The sequence below is a fragment of the Pristiophorus japonicus genome, chromosome 9 (genome assembly GCF_044704955.1).
Source record: "Pristiophorus japonicus isolate sPriJap1 chromosome 9, sPriJap1.hap1, whole genome shotgun sequence".
In the NCBI taxonomy this organism is placed as follows: domain Eukaryota; kingdom Metazoa; phylum Chordata; class Chondrichthyes; family Pristiophoridae; genus Pristiophorus; species Pristiophorus japonicus.
This window is the reverse complement of record NC_091985.1, coordinates 202,362,001-202,381,478: the sequence shown is the minus strand read 5'-3', so window position 1 is coordinate 202,381,478 and position 19,478 is coordinate 202,362,001. Positions and strand designations below refer to the sequence as shown.

General features: G+C 46.8%; 1 pseudogene; it reads right to left on the bottom strand.

The window, feature by feature from the left end:
• Window positions 1-1,292: 1,292 nt before the first annotated feature.
• Window positions 1,293-19,472, bottom strand: LOC139273402 (zinc finger protein 45-like; annotated as a pseudogene).
• Window positions 19,473-19,478: the final 6 nt, after the last annotated feature.

Below are 19,478 nucleotides of genomic sequence, written 5' to 3'. Positions count from 1 at the left end.
AAACTCTACACTGGCTGGAGTCATACCTAGCACAAAGGAAGATAGTTGTGGTAGTTGGAGGTCAATCATCACAGCCCCAGGACATCGTTGCAGGCGTTCCTCAGGGCAGTGTCCTAGGCTCAACCACCTTCAGTTGCTTCATCAATGACCTTCCTTCCATTATAAGGTCAGAAGTGGGAATGTTCGCTGATGACTGCAGTGTTCAGTTCCATTCGCAACTCCTCAGATAATGGAGCAGTCCATGCCTGCGTACAGCAAGACCTGGACAACATTCAGGCTTGGGCTGATAAGTGGCAAGTAACAGTCACGACACAAGTGCCAGGCAATGACTATCTCCAACAAGCAAGAGTCTAACCACCACCCCATAACATTCAATGGCATTACCATAGCCGAATCCCCTACCATCAACATCCTTGGGGTTACCATTGACCAGAAACTTAACTGGAACAGCCACATAAATACTGTGGCAACAAGAGCAAGTCAGAGGCTGGGTATTCTATGGTGAGTGTCTCGCCTCCTGACTCCCCAGAGCCTTTCCACCATCTACAAGGTACAAGTCAGGAGTGTGATGGAATACTCTCCACTTGCTTGGATGAATGCAACTGCGACAACACTCAAGAAGCTTGACTACATCCATGACAAAGCAGCCCGCTTTATTGGCACCCATCCACCACCTTAAATATCCACTCCCTCCATCATCGATGTACCGTGGCTGCAGTGTTTACCATGTACAAGATACACTGCATCAACTCGCCAAGGCTTCTTCGGCAGTACCTCACAAACCCACGACCTCTACCAACTAGAAGGACAAGGGCAGCAGGCGCATGGGAACACCACCATCTCCACGTTTCCTTCCAAGTCACACACCATCCTGATTTGAAAGCATATCGCCATTCCTTCATTATCGCTGGGTCAAAATCCTGGAACTCCCTCCCTAACAGTACTGTGGGAGTACCTTCACCACACGCACTGCAGCAGTTCAAGAAGATGGCTCCCCCCCATCTTCTCAAGGGCAATTAAGGATGGACAATAAATGCTGGCCTTACCAGCGACGCCCACATCCCGTGAACGAATAAAAAAAAGAATCAGAACCATCTGACCTCTCAAGTCGGCGTTAAAGATTCCATGACATTATTTCGAAGAAAAGAGAGATCTCCGGTGTCCTGGCTAACATTTATCCCTCAACCAACATCACTAAAACAGAAGCCGTGAAAAGGCTCAAAAATGGGACAGTCGGTAACAGGACATCAATTAGCCTCCTCTTGAAAAAATCAAGGAATCGACTCACTGTATGTAGGAAACAAAGCTGATTTATTTGACAGTTGTTTGACAGAGGGTGCAGAAAAGATTTACAAGAATGATTCCAGGGATGAGGGACTTCAGTTACATGGATAGACTGGTGAAGCTAGGGTTGTTCTTCTTAGAACAGAGAAGGTTGAAAGGAGATTTGATAGAGGTGCTCTAAAATCATGAGGAGTCTGGACAGAGTAGAGAGAAAATATTCCCATTGGCGGAAGGGTTGAGAACCAGAGGACACAGATTCAAGGTGATTGGCAGAAGAACCAAAGGCGACATGAGAAAAAACTTTTCTTTAAGCAGCGAGTGGTTAGGATCTGGAATGCACGGCCTGAAAGGCTGGTGGAGGCAGATTCAATCGTGGCTTTCAAAAAGGGAATTGATAAGTACATGAAATAAAACATTTGCAGGGCCACGGGGAAAGGGCAGGGAGTGGGACTATTTACAATCTATATTAACGACTTGGAAGAAGGGACTGAGTGTAATGTAGCCAAGTTTGCTGATGATACAAAGATGAGAAGAAAAGCAATGTGTGAGGAGGACACAAAAAATTTGCAAAAGGAATAGACAGGCTAAGTGAGTGGGCAAAAATTTGGCAGATGGAGTGTAATGTTGGAAAGTCTGAGGTCATGCACTTTGGTAGAAAAAAATCAAAGAGCAAGTTATTATTTAAATGGAGAAAGATTGCAAAGTGCTGCAGTACAGCAGGACCTGTGGGTACTTTGGAGGCAGTTCAGAGAAGTTTCACTAGGTTGATTCCGGAGATGAGGGGGTTGACTTATGAGGAAAGGTTGAGTAGGTTGGGTCTCTACTCATTGGAATTCAGAAGAATGAGACGTGATCTTATCAAAACATATATGAGGGGGCTTGACAAGGTGGATGCAGAGAGGATGTTTCCACTGATGCGGGAGACTAGAACTAGAGGCCGCCCATTTAAAACAGAGATGAGGAGAAATTTCTTCTCTCAGAGGGTTGTAAATCTGTGGACTTCGCTGCCTCAGAGAGATGTGGAAGCTGGGACATTGAATAAATTTAAGACAGAAATAGACAGTTTCTTAAACGATAAAGGGTTATGGAGAGTGGGCAGGGAAGTGGAGCTGAGTCCATGATCAGACCAGCCATGATCTTATTGAATGGCGGAGCAGACTCGAGGGGTGGTGTGGCCTACTCCTGCTCCTATTTCTTATGTTCTAATGACTAGCTGAAGTGCTCTTGCAGAGAGCCGGCATGGGTTCGATGGTCCAAAAGGCCTCCTACTGTGCTGTGACCATTCTATGATATCCAGAAAATTAAACTCCAGCCCAGATATAGGGATTAATTACACCAGCGGCAACATGTTTCAGTCCTGGATGTGATTAACGGCAACAATAACAGCAGAGTCCAACCCCTGCAGTCACTTGTGAACTCGCTGGTGTGTCAGCAGGTTGGATGACTGAGTGAATCCCTTCCCACACTCAGAGCAGGTGAATGGCCTCTCCCCAGTGTGAACTCGCTGGTGTCTCAGCAGGTTGGATGATCGAGTGAAATGCTTCTCACATTCGGAGCAGGTGAATAGCCTCTCCCCAGTGTGAACTCGCTGGTGTGCTAGCAGGTAAGATGATCGAGTGAAAGCCTTCCCACACTCAGAGCAGATGAACGGCCTCTCCCCAGTATGAATGCGTTGGTGTGTCAGCAGGTGGGATGATCGAGTGAAACCCTTCCCACATTCAGAGCAGATGAATGGCCTCTCCCCAGTGTGAATGTGTTGGTGTGTCAACAGGTCAAATGATCGAGTGAATCCTTTCCCACACACGGGACAGGTAAACGGCCTCTCCCCAGTGTGAACACGCTGGTGTTCAGTGAGCTCGGATGAACGAGTGAATCCCTTCTCACACATGGAGCAGGTGAATGGCCTCTCCCCAGTGTGAATTCGCTTGTGTACCAGCAGGTTGGATGACTGAGTGAATCCCTTCCCACACACGGGGCAGGTGAACGGTCTCTCCCCAGTGTGAATTCGCTTGTGTATCCGCAGGTTGGATGACTGAGTGAATCCCTTCCCACACACTGGGCAGGTAAACGGCCTTTCCGCAGTGTGAACACGCTGGTGTTCAGTGAGGTCGGATGAACGAGTGAATCCCTTCTCACACATGGAGCAGGTGAATGGCCTCTCCCCAGTGTGAATTCGCTTGTGTACCAGCAAGTTGGATGACTGAGTGAATCCCTTCCCACACACGGGGCAGGTGAATGGCCTCTCTCCGTTATGATGCCGTCGATGAGTTTCCAGCGCAGAGGGGCAATTGAATCCCTTCCCACAGTCTCCACATTCCCACGGTTTCTCCATGGTGGGGGTGTCCTTGTGTCTCTCCAGGTTGGATGATCAATTGATGCTTCGTCCACATACACAGTATGTGAACGGTTTCTCCCCGCTGTGAATGGTGCGATGTTTTTTCAGGCTGTGTAACTGGTTAAAGCTCTTTCCACAGTCAGTGCACTGGAACATCTCACTCGGGTGTGTGTGTCTCGGTGATTTACCAGTCACACTAATGTTTAATATCTTTTCTCACAGACAGAACAGACAAATGTTTCTCCTTCCACATTCAAAGACTGATGATATACAGGTGAATCGAGTGACTGTGATTGGTTCGAGTTTTCCATCTGTAAATCCTCCTTTTCTAATATCCTGTAAAAGGAGTTTACAAAAGTCAGCACTGAGGACAGACAATCCTAGTTTCTATGGAACATTCTTTCCTCTCTTGTTCCCCAAAGCTGTAAATTCCCATCCCACACACTCTCCCTCCACCCTGTGCTGAAATCCAAACTCATCGCACCACCTCCATCATTTCTTTCCTCCATCTGCAATTTTCTCACTCCCTCTTCTCTGGCTGGGTTCAGTTCTACATCCCTCGTGCGCAGACTGAGAAGAAACAAGGAAATTATTTTCTCTCCTGGTCACTGGGACCCTAAACCCCACCCACCCTCTGCTCCTGTACCAAGATGGCCGCGCAGGCACCCTGATCCTGTCCAAGAATTCAGCTCGTTACCCCGAGCGGTCGGGTCTATCATCGCAGGTCAAACATGGAGCCTGCGGGCTCATATTCGGGGCCTGAGGCCTACAGCAGGTGTTTATGAAGCTGCCCAGCCCACCCAGGGATCCAATTCCTCTGCTGAACTCACAAGCTCCTACTGACTCGCGGAATGTCTCTTCCGCCTCAGACCACCTCCACCACTGGCACTGCGCCTGCTCAGAGCACAGCCTGGTCCCGTGTCTGGGCTCCTGGTGTCATTGATAGAGCACTTTACCCCTGCGCGGGGGATTCTAACTACAGAAGTAAACGTTGCAACATTTGGTAGTGAAATGATTAAGTCAGGACAGACAGCAGGGATTATTGCAGGAAATAACACAGTGCAGTGAGAAAGGAAATGCAATGGATGTTGTGTAGATGGATTGTCAAAAGGTGTTTGATAAGGTGCCGGACAGGAGGCTTGTTGATCAAATTAAGGCTCACAGTATTAAAGGGAGTGGGGCCGCGTGGAGAGGAAGTTGGATAAAGGGCAGAAAACAGAGAGTAGTGGTAAATGGATGTTCTTCAGACTGGAGGGATGGAAACAGTGGTGTCCCCAGGGTCAGTGTTGGGACCATTGCTTTTAATATAGAGACAGGATCTGGGCTAGGGAATAAGCACACAAGAATTAGAAGCAGGAGTAGGCCATTTGGCCCCTCGAGCCTGCTCCGCCATTCAATAAGATCATATTGATTCATCAATTGATCCACCGCTACGAAAAACAATAACAAGAATAAAACCGGACGGACCACCCGGCATCGACCTCCGCACCGGCTACGGACCCGACAACGGCCCACCCAGCCCAGTCTTTCTCACCAACATCTGGGGACTGGTGCCAAAATTCGAAGAGATGGCCCAGACTAGTCAAGCAACAGCCTGACATAGTCATACTCACAGAATCATACCTTTCAGCCAATGTCCCAGACTCCTCCATCACCATCCCTGGGTATGTCCTGTCCCACCGGTGGCGATACAGTAGTATACATTCGGGAGGGTGTGGCCCTGGGAGTTCTCAACACTGACTCCGGACCCCATGAAGTCCCCTGGCTTCAGGTCAAGCATGGGCAAGGAAACCTCCTGCTGATTACCACCTACCGTCCTCACTCAGCTGATGAATCAGTACTCCTCCATGTTGAACACCACTTGGAAGAAGCACTGAGAGTAGCAAGGTGCACAGAATGTACTTTGTGTGGGGGACTTCAATGTCCATCAAGACTGGCTCGGTAGCACCACTACTAATCGATCTGGCAAAGTCCTGAAGGACATAGCTGCCAGACTGGGCCTGCAGCAGGTGGTGAGAGAAGCAACGCGAGGGGGAAAACCTACTTGCGCCCATCCCTTCGGAAAGGGCACGAGAGCGGGAGCAGCGGCAAGCCTACAAAGGGCGTGAGTCAGCCGAGCAGACAGCCGAAACAGCACCACGTGACCTGGGAGGATAAGAAGTAAAAAGATTCAAAATGTGATGTCACAGGAAAGCAGGGAAGTGATTGTGTTATAGAAACATAGAAAATAGGTGCAGGAGTAGGCCATATGGCCCTTCGAGCCTGCACCGCCATTCAATAAGATCATGGCTGATCATTCCCTCAGTACCCCTTTCCTGAACGTATCTTCCATTGCTTGGTCTGGAGCAGGAGGAGGGAGTTCGGCTACAGTGGGTACACTCGTCCTCACAGCCAACCAAGTCCAGATGAATGGTAACAACCTCACTGCGTATTAACTAGGGGCCTTAACAAATTCAGGAAAACCCATTGTATCTTTACAGATCGCTTGTAACTGACCAGATCTTGATTAACCCGATGGCGACAATGCATACAAGACCGTAAGCACTGCCTTGACTTGGGGGACCCGCTGAAACCGTGCGCAGGGAGGCTGGAGAAATTAAAACCCCTGAAGAGGCTGCCACACAGAGACCCGGGAGTGGGGGTTATCACTTTTACCAAACTCGCCGGGCAGGAATCACCACAGAATGGGATGGGACGCAAGTATTACCCCACTCCCGATACTGACTCCAGGCTGTAAAGTCAGCGCTGGCCCCCCATCCTTCCATCCCGGCAGTTCCCCACGGGGGTAGGACGGCTCAGGATAAAATTGCCCCCCCCCCCACCGTTCAAAGACTTGTCAGGCTATGTCACCAATTGCTTTGGTAATCAACATGAGAACAATTCATGGGAAAATACTCCAGCAGATCAAAGGGGCTGTATTAACTTTGGGGCAGTTTTTGGGATCGGCTCCTCTAAACAGTCTGTTGCCAAAACTGTTGGCGTCACAGTCGACATCTCTCCAGTTCCATCAAAGGTTAGTAGTAAAGACAAATATGTCAGTATGGCACTGACTGGGTCATCAAGGACCCTTAGGTCGACACAGTGACAAACCTTAAATCTCTTACCTGGCATTGCTCAATTGGGCACATTCAAAGCATTACTTCCAACTGGCAGGGTGGAGGGGGGGGGGAAAGAGAGCCAAACAGTTCTTTAGCTCAGAGTAAGTGCCACGCAAGCATTAACATTTGACACAGATCACACATGGCACAATTCTGTTCAGGAACTATGGTTACAAGCTGCCCTGGCTGTAAGTAGCTAGGTAACGCCAATGACCCCTCTCCTCAAACATTCACATTCTATCCTGGCCAAGTTTAGAACTGTTTCAAAAAAATTCATTCACGGGATGTGGGCGTCGCCGGCAAGGTTTCTCTCTTTTCTTGGGCATTGGTTTAAATTAAGAGCTGGGATTAAAAATCTAAACTTTTAAAATGTGAAAAATTAATGAAATACATTAGAGATGTCAGGGCAAGCGATGTATAAACATAGAAAATAGGTGCTGGAGTAGGCCAATCGGCCCTTCGAGCCTGCACCACCATTCAATAAGATCATGGCTGATCATTCCTTCAGTACCCCGTTCCTGCTTTCTCTCCATACCCCTTGATCCCTTTAGATGCAAGGGCCATATCTAACTCCCTCTTGAATATATCCAATGAACTGACATCAACAACTCTCTGCGGTAAGAAATTCCATAGGTTAACAATTCTCTGAGTGAAGAAGTTCCTCCTCATCTCAGTCCTAAATGGCTTACCCCTTATCCTTAAGACTGTGACCCCTGGTTCTGGACTTCACCAACATCAGGAACATTCTTCCTGCATCTAACCTGTCCAGTCCCGTCAGAATTTTATGTTTCTATGAGATCCCCTCTCATTCTTCTAAACTCCAGTGAATACAGGCCCAGTCGATCCAGTCTCTCCTCATGTGTCAGTCCTGCCATCCCAGGAATCAGTCTGGTGAACCTTCGCTGCACTCCCTCAATAGCAAGAATGTCCTTCCTCAGATTAGGAGACCAAAACTGAACACAATATTCCAGGTGGGGCCTCACCAAAGACCTGTACAACTGCAGTAAGACTTCCCTGCTCCTATACTCAAATCCCCGAGCTCTGAAGGCCAACATACCATTTGCCTTCTTCACCGCCTGCTGTACCTGCATGCCAACCTTCAATGACTGATGAATCATGACACCCAGGTCTCGCTGCACCTCCCCTTTTCCTAATCTTCCGCCATTCAGATAATATTCTGCCTTCGTGTTTTTACCCCCAAAGTGGATAACCTCACATTTATCCACATTATATTGCATCTGCCATGTATTTGCCCACTCGCCTAACCTGTCTAAATCACCCTGCAGCCTCTTAGCATCCTCTTCACAGCTCACACCGCCATCTGCAAACTTGGAGATATTATACTCAATTCCATCATCCAAATCATTAATATATATTGTAAAGAGCTGGGGTCCCAGCACTGAGCCCTGCGGCACTCCACTAGTCACTGCCTGCCATTCTGAAAAGGACCCGTTAATCCCGACTCTCTGCTTCCTGTCTGCCAACCAGTTCTCTATCCACGTCAGTACATTACCCCCAATACCATGTGCTTTGATTTTGCACACCAATCTCTTGTGTGGGACCTTGTCAAAAGCCTTTTGAAAGTCCAAATACACCACTTCCACTGGTTCTCCCCTGTCCACTCTACGAGTTACATCCTCAAAAAATTCCAGAAGATTTGTCAAGCATGATTTCCCTTTCATAAATCCATGCTGACTTGGACCAATCCTATCACTGCTTTCCAAATGTGCTGCTATTTCATCCTTAATGATTGATTCCAACATTTTCCCCACTACTGATGTCAGGCTAACTGGTCTATAATTACCCGTTTTCTCTCTCCCTCCTTTTTTAAAAAGTGGTGTTACATTAGCAACCCTCCAGTCCATAGGAACTGATCCAGAGTCGATAGACTGTTGGAAAATGATCACAAATGCATCCACTATTTCTAGGGCCACTTCCTTAAATACTCTGGGATGCAGACTATCAGGCCCTGGGGATTTATCGGCCTTCAATCCCATCAATTTCCCGATCACAATTTCCCACCTAATAAGGATATCCTTCAGTTCCTCCTTCTCACTAGACCTTCGGACCCGAGTACATCCGGAAGGTTATTTGTGTCTTCCTTTGTGAAGACAGAACCAAAGTACTTGTTCAATTGGTCTGCCATTTCTTTGTGCCCCATTATAAATTCACCCGAATCTGACTGTGTTAATGCTGCTGCAGGGAGCTGGTTGACCCCATTGAGGTCCACGGTGACCACATCTGCAGTAAATGTTGGTTTCTCGAGGAACTTCAGCTCCGTGTTGATGAGCTGGAGTCCGAGCTGCAGACACATCAGGGAGGGGGAGAGTTACCTGGACGCTGTGTTCCAGGAGGCAGTCACACCCCTTAGATTAATTAATTCAAATTTGGTCCATGGTTAGGGACAGGAGGGTGTGACTATGAGCGAGGCAGCTGTGGGGACCCTGGAGGTAGTGATGGAGGAGCTTCAGCTCTTGCAATTGTCCAACAGGTACGAAATTCGTGCTCCCTGCTTGGACGAGGGCAGGGACTGCAGGGAGGATGAGCAAACTGACCACAGCGCCGTGGTAGAGGAGGACATTCAAGTGGGGGGAGTAAAAAGAAATGTTGTCGTGATAGGAAAGAGTATAGTTTCGGAGATAGATACTGTTCTCTGCAGCCGAGAGCGTGAGTCCCGAAGGCTGTGATGCCTGCGATGTGCCAAGGTTCAGGACATCGCCTCTGGGCTGGAGAGGAACTTGGAGTGGGAGGGGGAAGATCCAGTTGTCGTGGGCCACATAGGTACTAATGACATAGGTAGAACAAAGAAAGAGGTTTTGCTGAGGGAGTTTGAGTAGCTAGGGGCTAAATTAAAAAGCAGAACCATGAAGGCAATAATCTCTGGATTACTACCTGAACCACGTGCAAATGTGCATAGGGTAAATAAGATCAGAGAGATGAACACGTGGCTCAAAGACTGGTGTGGGAGAAATTAGTTTCGAATCATGGGGCACTGGCACCAGTATCCAGGGCAAGAGGGAGCTGTTCCGTTGGGATGGGCTTCACTTGAACCAGGCTGGTGCTAATGTCCTGGCGAAGCGAATAACTAGGGCTGTAAAGAGGGCTTTAAACTAAATAGGTCGGGGGTGGGGGGGGGGAGCGGTGGATGTGGGGGGGGGGGGGGGGAGGGTTCAGGTGAAAGGAAATTTAAAAAGTCAAAGAGCAAGGAGAAGGCAATAGGAGCAGGGTAGCACTGTGGGAAATGAGAATCAGACTGTGACAGGAAAAGACAGAATGTATAAAAATAAGAGTGTAACAGAAAGTAGGGTCAAAGCAGAGAAAAATGGTAAAAAGTCAAAATTAAAAGTTCTTTATCTGAATGCACGCAGCATTCGTAACAAGATAGATGAGTTGACGGCACAAATAGATACAAATGGGTATGATCTGATAGCCATTACAGAGACGTGGTTGCAAGGTGACCAAGGCTGGGAACTAAATATTCAGGGGTATTTAACAATTCAGAAGGATAAGACAGAAAGGAAAAGGTGGGGTAGTTCTGTTAATAAACGATGGGATCAGTGCAGTGGTGAGAAATTATTTGGGTTCAGAAGATCAAGATGTAGAATCAATTTGGGTATAGATAATAAATAATAAGGGGAAGAAGTCACTGGTGGGCGTAGTCTATAGGCTCCCTAACAGTAGCTACACTGTTGGATGGAGTATAAATCAAGAAACAATGGAGGCTTGTAAGAAAGGTACGGCAATAATCATGGGCGATTTTAAGCTTCATATTGATTAGACAAATCAAATTGGCCAAGGTAGACTTGAGGAAGAGTTTATAAGAGTGTTGGCCCAAGTTTCCACATGATTTGCACCTGATTTTTAGGAGCAACTGGTGGAGAAAGGACTATCTTAGAAATCGCAATTCTCCACATTTTTTTTTCTGCAGTTCTAGTCAGGTAGAACAGTTCTACTTTGGAACAGAATTTTTTCTGCAAAAGGGGGCGTGTCCGGCCACTGACGCCTGATTTCAAAGTTTCCACAGTGAAAACGTACTCCAAACTAAGTTAGAATGGAGCAAGTGAAGATTTTTGTAGAACTGAAAAAACCTGTTCTACACATTAAAAAATCAGGCGCAGGTTACAAATTAGGCGTCCAGAACGAGGTGGGGGGGGGGGGGAGGAAGCGAAGTCATTAAATTCTACAATAAATCCTTATTTATACTTCAACAATTATACAAATCAATCCAACCTGAATAAACATTTATAAGCAATAAGCAAAGAAAAGATTAAATAAACCATCTTCCTACCTATGTGAAAGTGCTTCTGGAGAATGCTGCAGTCAGCCTGAGGCGCCTGTTCTTCCCGTGGCGGGGGGGAGGAGGAGGCTCCCGTTCGGGGGGCGGGGGGGGAGGAGAGGGAGAGAGGAGGCGCCCGTTCTTTCCCGCCGGGGGGGGGGGGGGGGGGGGGGACAGTGAGAAGGCTGCAAGTGCTGATGGCAATGTGCTTTTATTAAAAAAAATTTCAAAAATTAAACAGCTACAAAGAACTACAAAAATGGCCGAGTGCCAATGTTTTTTTCACACTACGCGTGCGCGAACGCTCCAACGCGCATGAGCAGCGTTGCTGGCAGGAAAAGAACTAATTTAAATAGTACCCGCCCCCTCCCACTTACAAAATCGGCGCGAGTGTAGGCTCCGCCCCCCTGGGCGCCGCGCCAAACAGACAAGGAGCTGCAAAGCGCTCCAGAATCGCAATTTTTTTTTTTAGGCGCCGTTTTAGGCACGAAAAACGGGCGCCCAGCTCGGAGAGGCGCCCGTTTTTTATCGTGTGGAAACTTGGGCCCTGTATCTGGGATGGTCTCCTTGAACAGTACGTTGCAGAACCAACCAGGGAGCAGGCTATCTTAGATCTGGTATTGTGTAATGAGACAAGATTAATAAATGATCTCATAGTAAAGGATCCTCTGGGAAAAAGTGAACATAACATGGTTGAATTTCAAATTCAGTTGGAGAGTGAGAAAGTCAGATCTCAAACCAGTGTCCTGATTCTAAATAAAGGCGACTGCAAAGCTATGAAAGCAGAACTAGGGATGTTCGCTGATGACTGCACAGTATTCAGTTTCATTCGCAACTCCTCAGATAATGGAGCAGTCCATGCCCGCTTACAGCAAGACCTGGACAACATTCAGGCTGGGGCTGATAAGTGACACAGAAACATAGAAAATAGGTGCAGGAGTAGACCATTCGGCCCTTCGAGCCTGCACCACCATTCAATAAGATCATGGCTGATCATTCCCTCAGTACCCCTTTCCTGCTTTCTCTCCATACCCCTTGATCCCTTTAGCCGTAAGGGCCATATCTAACTCCCTCTTGAACATATCCAATGAACTGGAATCAACAACTCTTTGCGGTCGGGAATTCCACAGGTTAACAACTCTCTGAGTGAAGAAGTTTCGCCTCATCTCGGTCCTAAATGGCTTACCCCTTATCCTTAAGACTGTGACCCCTGGTTCTGGACTTCCCCAACATCGGGAACATTCTTCCTGCATCTAACCTATCCAATCGTCAGAATTGTATTTGCTTCAATGAGATCCCCTCTCATTCTTCTAAATTCCAGTGAATATAAGCCTAGTCGATACAGTCCCGGTAATCAGTCTGGTGAACCTTCGCTGCACTCCCTCAATAGCAAGTGTAAAAGAAAATAGCCATCCGTGGCTAACTAAAGAAATAAAGGATGGTATTCAATTAAAAACAAGGGCATACAAAGTAACTGAAACTAGTGGGAGGACAGAAGACTGGGAAGCTTTTAAAAGTCAGCAAAGAATGACTAAAAAAATGATTAAGAAAGGGAAGATAGACTATGAAAGTAAACTAGCACAAACTATAAAAACAGTCTCTATTGGTATATAAAAAGGAAAAGAGTGGCGAAAGTAAATGTTGGTGCCTTAGAGGACGAGACCGGGGAATTAGTAATGGGGAACATGGAGATGGCAGAAACTCTGAACAGATATTTTCTATCAGTCTTTACGATAGAGGACACTAACAATATTCCAACAGTAGATAGTCAAGGGGCTATATGGGGGGAGGAACTTAACACAATCACAATCACTAAGAAGGTGGTACTCAGTAAGATAATGGGACTAAAGGCAGATAAATCCCCTGGACCTGAAGGCTTGCATCTGTGGGTCTTAAGAGAAGTAGCGGCAGGGATTGTGGATGCATTGGTTGTAATTTATCAAAATTCCCTGGATTCTGGGGAGGTCCCAGCAGATTGAAAAACTGCAAATGTAACACCCCTATTTGAAAAAGGAGGCAGACAAAAAGCAGGAAACTATAGACCAGTTAGCCTAACATCTGTGGTTGGGAAAATGTTGGAGTCCATTATTAAAGAAGCAGTAGCAGTTCATTTGGATGAGCAAAATTGGTCAGGCAGAATCAGCATGGATTTATGAAGGGGAAGTCATGTGTGACAAATTTGCTGGAGTTCTTTGAGGATGTAAGGAACAGGGTGGATAAAGGGGAACCAGTGGATGTGGTGTATTTGGACTTCCAGAAGGCATTTGACAAGGTGTCACGTAAAAGTGTCAAGATAAAAGTTCACGGTGTTGGGTGTAATATATTAGCATGGATAGAGGATTGGCTAACTAACAGAACAGAGTCAGGATAAATTGTTCATTCTCTGGTTGGCAACCAGTAACTAGTGGGGTGCCGCAGGGATCAGTGCTGTGACCCCAACTATTTACAATTTATATTAATGACTTGGAGGAAGGGATCAAGTGTAATGTAGCCAAGTTTGTTGACGATACAAAGATGGGAGGAAAAGCAACGTGTGAGGAAGACACAAAAAAATCGGAGAAGGATATAGACAGGCAAAGTGAGTGGGCAAAAATTTGGCAGATGGAGTATAATGTTGGAAAGTGTGAGGTCATGCACTTTGGCAGAAAAAAAATCAAAGAGCAAGTTATTATTTAAATAGAGAAAGATTGCCAAGTGCCGCAGTATAGCGGGACCTGGGGATACTTGTGCATTAAACACAAAAGGGTAGTATGCAGGTACAGCAAGTGATCAGGAAGACCAATGGTATCTTGGCCTTTATTGCAAAGGGGATGGAGTATAAAAGCAGGTAAGTCTTGCTACAGCTATACAAGGTATTGGTGAGGCCACAACTGGAATACTGTGTGCAGTTTTGGTTTCCATATTTACGAAAGGATATACTTGCTTTGGAGGCAGTTCAGAGGAGGTTGATTCCGGGGATGAGGGAGGGTTGACTTATGACGAAAGGTTGAGTAGGTTGGGCCTCTACTCATTGGAGTTCAGAAGAATGAGAGGCGATCTTATCGAAACGTATAAGACTTTGAGGGGGCTCGACAAGGTGGATGCAGAGAGGATGTTTCCACTGATGGGGGAGACTAGAACTAGAGGTCATGATCTTAGAATAAGGGGCCGCCCATTTAAAAAGGAGATTAGGAGAAATTTGTTCTCTGAGGGTTGTAAATCTGTGGAATTCGCTGCCTCAGAGAGCTGTGGAAGCTGGGACATTGAATAAATTTAAGACAGAAATAGACAGTTTCTTAAACGATAAGGGGATAAGGGGTTATGGGGAGTAGGCGGGGAAGTGGAGCCGAGTCCATGATCAGATCAGCCATAATCTTATTGAATGGCGGAGCAGGCTCGAGGGGCCGTATGGCCTACTCCTGTTCCTATTTCTTATGTACTGTCTAACGAAACGCTCCCAGGGCAGGTGCAGCATGGGTTAGATACAGAGTAAACCTCCAACTACACTGTCTCATTAGAGACTCCAAGGGCAGGTACAGCAAGTATTAAGTACAGAGCAAATCTCCCTCTACACTGTCCCATCAAACACTCCAAGGGCAGGTATGGAACATAAGAAATAGGAGCAGAGTAGACCATTTGACCCCTCGAGCCTGCTCCGCCATTCAATAAGATCATGGCTGATCAGATCCAGGCCTCAACTCCACTTCCCCGCCCACTCCCCATAACCCTCGACTCCCTTATCGTTCAAAAATCTGTCTATCCCCACCTTAAATACATTCAATGACCCAGCCCCCACAGCTCTCTGAGGTAGCGAATTCCAAAGATTCACGTCCCTCAGACAAGAAATTGCTCCTGATTTCCCTTTTAAATGAGCGAGCCCTTATTCTGAAACTATGCCCCCCAGTGTTAGATTTCCCCACGTGGGGAAACATCCTCTCTGTATCTACCCTGTCAAGCCCCCTCAGAATCTTATACGTTTCAATAAGATCACCTCTAACTCTTCTAAACTCCAATGCGTACAGGCCCAACCTGCTCAACCTTTCTCATTATGACAACCCCTTCATCTCAGCAATGAACCTCGTGAACCTTCTCTGAACTGCCTCCAGTGCAAGTATATCCTTCCTGAAATAAGGAGACCAAAACTGTACGTGGTACTCCAGGTATGGTCTTACCAATGCCATGTACATTTGCAGCAGGACTTACCTAATTTTATATTCCATCCCCCTTGCAATAAAGGCCACCATTCCATTTGCCTTCCTAATTAATTGCTGTAACTGCATGCTAAATTCTTGTGTTTCATGTACAAGGATCCCCAGATCCCGCTGTACACGGCATTTTGTATTCTCTCCCCATTTAAATAATAATTAGCTTTTTTATTTCTCCTACCAAAGTGAATAATCTCACATTTTCCCACATTATACTCTATCTGCCAAAGTATTGCCCATTCACTGAGCCTATCTATATCCCTTTGTAGATTATTGGAGTCCTCGTCACAACTTGCGAGGTTAGCAGTTTAGATACACAGTAAATCTCCGACTACATTATCCCATCAAACACTCCCAGAGCAGGTACAGCACGGGTTAGTTACAGAGAAAAGCTCCCTCCAAACTGTTCCATCAAACTCCGTCTGAACAGGTACAACATGGGTTAGATACCGCGTAAAGCTCCCTTTACATTGTCCCGTCAAAAACTTCCAGGGCAGGTACGGTACTGGTTAGATACAGAGTAAAGCTCCATCTACACTGACCCAACAAGCACTCCCAGGGCAGGTACAGCATAGGTTAGATACAGAGTAAAGCTCCCTATCCATTGTCCCATCAAACAGTCCCAGGGGCAAGTACAGCACGGGATAGATAAAGAGGAAATCTTCCTCTACACTATCCCAACAAACACTCGCAGGGAAGGTACAGCATGGGTTAGATACAGCGTAAAGCTCCCTCTACACTGTCCCATCAAACACACCCAGGGCAGGTACAGCATGGGTTAGATACAAAGTAAAGTCCCCTCTGCACTGAGCCATCAAATACTTGCAGGACAGGTAAAGCACAGGTCAGATACAGAGTAAAACTCCATCGACATTATCCCATCAAACACTCCCAGGGCAGGTACAGCATGGGTCAGATGCAGAGTAAATCTCCCTTATTACAACAGTGACTACAATCCAAAAGTACTTCATTGGCTGTAAAGCGCTTTGAGAGGTCCGGTGGTCGTGAAATGCACCAAATAAATCCAAGTCTTTCTCCCTCTACACTGTCCCATCAGACACTGCCAGCCCATAATGAGCTGGGGTCAGTGAGGTTAGTCACTAGGCACTGCAGTGATGTCATAAAGCAGGGCCATTTAAAGGTGGAGAGCTGGGACATCCTGTCTCAACACACATCCCGCTGTTCATACTGAGAATCCCCGGGGAAGGGCCAGGGCCCAGAGTGTGGAACACAACCAAGGGGGAAAGAGAAGGAGACGGTGCAGTGTGGGAGATGAGGGAGGAGTCTGCTCATTCCCAGGGGCAGATCAGACAAAGTGCTTTGAGTGGTGGGTCCAGCAATGAAACTGAAAACAAACCAAAGGGAATAAATAAAGATCCAATCCAAGGGAACAAGCAACGGGTCATTGGGCAGAAATCACAACCGGCCCAAAGTTATTCAATGGGCGAACATCGATTGCTTATTGTGGGAAGTTCCACACTTCAACCATCCATTGAGTGAAGAAATGTTTCCGAACATCTCTTTTGAATGGCCTGGCTCTGATTTTAAGGTTATGTACCCTCGTCCTAGACACCCCAAACTGCAGAATAAATTTCTCGCAGTTGCTTTCAAATTCACATTAAATTCCCAGAGACTAGGTGGAGTATGGGTTGGATACAGAGTAAAGTTCCCTCTACACTGCCACTGGGCGAACTTCAGTGTCCACCCCAAGTGCACTGGGCAGCTTATCAACTAAAATTCAGCAGCAGTACGATCTATCACTGCACTGAAAACTTTCCACCCGCAGCTCCTGATCAGTTTCAGGTTAAAGCTCCCTCTAAACTGTCCCAGGGCAGGGACAGCACGAATTAGATACACAGTAAATCTGTGTCAGAGGAACTGTACCCCAGTGAGAGTCGGTGCCAGAGGAAACTGTACCCCAGTGAGAGTCGGTGCCAGAGGAAACTGTACCCTAGTGAGAGTCATTACAATTCGAAATATCTTCAGTTATCAGCAACAAATTGCATTAATATCGTGCCTTAAAAGTAGTAAAATGTCCCAAGGCAATTCACAGGACCGTTATCAAACAAAATTTGACATCCAGTCACATAAGGAAATATTAGCACAAGTGACTAAAAGCTTGTTCAAAAGGGTAGGTATTAAGGAGTATTATAGAGAGGTTTAGGGAGGGAATTCCAGAGCTTATGGCCTCAGCAGCTGAAGGTACGGCCACCAATATTGGAGGGATGAAAATTGGGGCTGCTCAAGAGGCCAGAATTGGAGGAATGGAAAGATCTCTGAGGGTTGTAGGGTTGGAGGACGTTACAGCAATAGGGAGGGACAAGGTTCTGGTCGGATGTCAAAACAAGGATAAGAATTTTGAAATTGAGGCACTGATGGAGCAGGAGCCAATGTAGTTCAGCGAGCTCAGGGGTGATGGGTGAAGGGAAATTGATACAATTTGGATGAGAGGGCTGAGGACAGATTGAGTAGAATAGGCCTATATTCTCTGGAGTTAAGAAGAATGGAAGGTGATATCATTGAAACATAGAATTCTTAGAAGAATTCACAAGGGCTGGATAGTCTTGAACTAGGGATCGATCCTAGTATTAGGATGAGATCGCCTATTTAAGACTGAGATGAGAAGATATTTCTTCACTTAGAGTTGTGAATCTTTGAAATTCTCTATCGAATAGAGATCTTACTATATGGCAGAGTAGATGGGAGGGGTCGTATGGCCTACGCCTGCTATTTCTTGTGTTCCTGAGTAAGGATACGGGCAGGAGTGTTTTTGATAAGATTAAGTTTACGGAGAGTGCATGGTGTGATGCCGATCAGGAGAGCATTGGAATAGTCTAATGTCGTGGTAACAGAGGTATGGATGAGGAAGGGGCAGAGACCGGCGATGTTATGGAGCTGGAAGTAAGCATACTTGGTGATTGAGGGAATATGGGTCCAGAAGCTCACCTCGGGGTCAAGTACGACGCCAATAAATAAATTGCAACTCTCCGTATCTCTGTTTCAGTATATTAGAAAACTACATATCTCTAGTGATCGATTAATCGGAAATGCTTCAATATTAGTAGTTATCAATATATTTTCTTATAATTCTAAATGTTCATGAATGAATAATTGATTCTGTCAGTGATAGGCCGTGCTGGTATTTCAGATTGGTCTGTGCATCATGATCAGTGAATTGACGACGTGCTTCCGGTTCAATCTTTCCATTGGCTTTCTCACCAGATGGGAAATATTTGAACATTGAGATCTGATGGTGTCGGTGTGAGTTCAGCCCCACCGAATGTACAGAGACGGGTCCATCTGCTGGGCTCTGCCTCAAACTGGAGTCACCTCTTAGATCAAAACCCTTTACTCTAAAACACACACAAGATTCACTGTGACTGTGTTCAGAGACAGAAAATGATCTCACTTCACATCCCATTGCACGGCCTCATGCTGGATAATTGTGCTCGGTGGTCAGACTCTCCCAGTCTCATTTCCTGTCTTACCTTGTAACCTGTGTGTACTGTCTACAGGACCGGTGTGTATCTGAGTAAATGGCACTTTCTCTTACCTTTCTCCCCAGTCGATCTATTGAAGCGCTTTCAATCGGAAGGGGCTCCATGGTTGGTGCTCTCACAATCCTGTGCTGGTTCACCTGCTGTTGTTCCTCAGTCCACAATCCCTGTTTCCTTCCAGCTGTGGAACATTCTCAATCACTCCGCCATTCACCGGGAGATCTAATTATGGCAGGGCAGAAAATTAGAAGAATATTAATGTTGTGAAGTGGAATGTAGTGTAAAGTGTTTTTCCAATGTTTCAGAAAAGTATATGTCCAGTATTTCTGTTTGATTTTATCCTTTTCCTCAAGATTCCTGTCCCGCCCATTTGGACTTACAGAAAATCACCTGAATTCTCCCCGGGTTACACACTAACTGATCTCACTGGGCCTCCGGGTTACACACTGTCTGATCTCACCAGGCCCCCAGGTTACACACCGTCTGATCTCACCGGGCCCCCAGGTTACACACCGTCTGATCTCACCGGGCCCCCGGGTTACACACCGTCTGATCTCACCGGGCCCCCGGGTTACACACCGTCTGATCTCACTGGAAGTTTCAGTCTATCTCCCGCATGTCCCCAAACACTGAGCTGCAGGGCTGTGTGTTCAGTCCGGTGTTTTCCCTCACAGACTCACCGCGCCCGCCCGCCCGCTCTGCCCCGGCCCCGAGCCGCCCACCATCAGTCCGGTTCCCTGCGGCCCCCAGTTCCTCACATTATCCAACCGCCGGTTACAACAAACTGCGCGGCATCCGGGGACT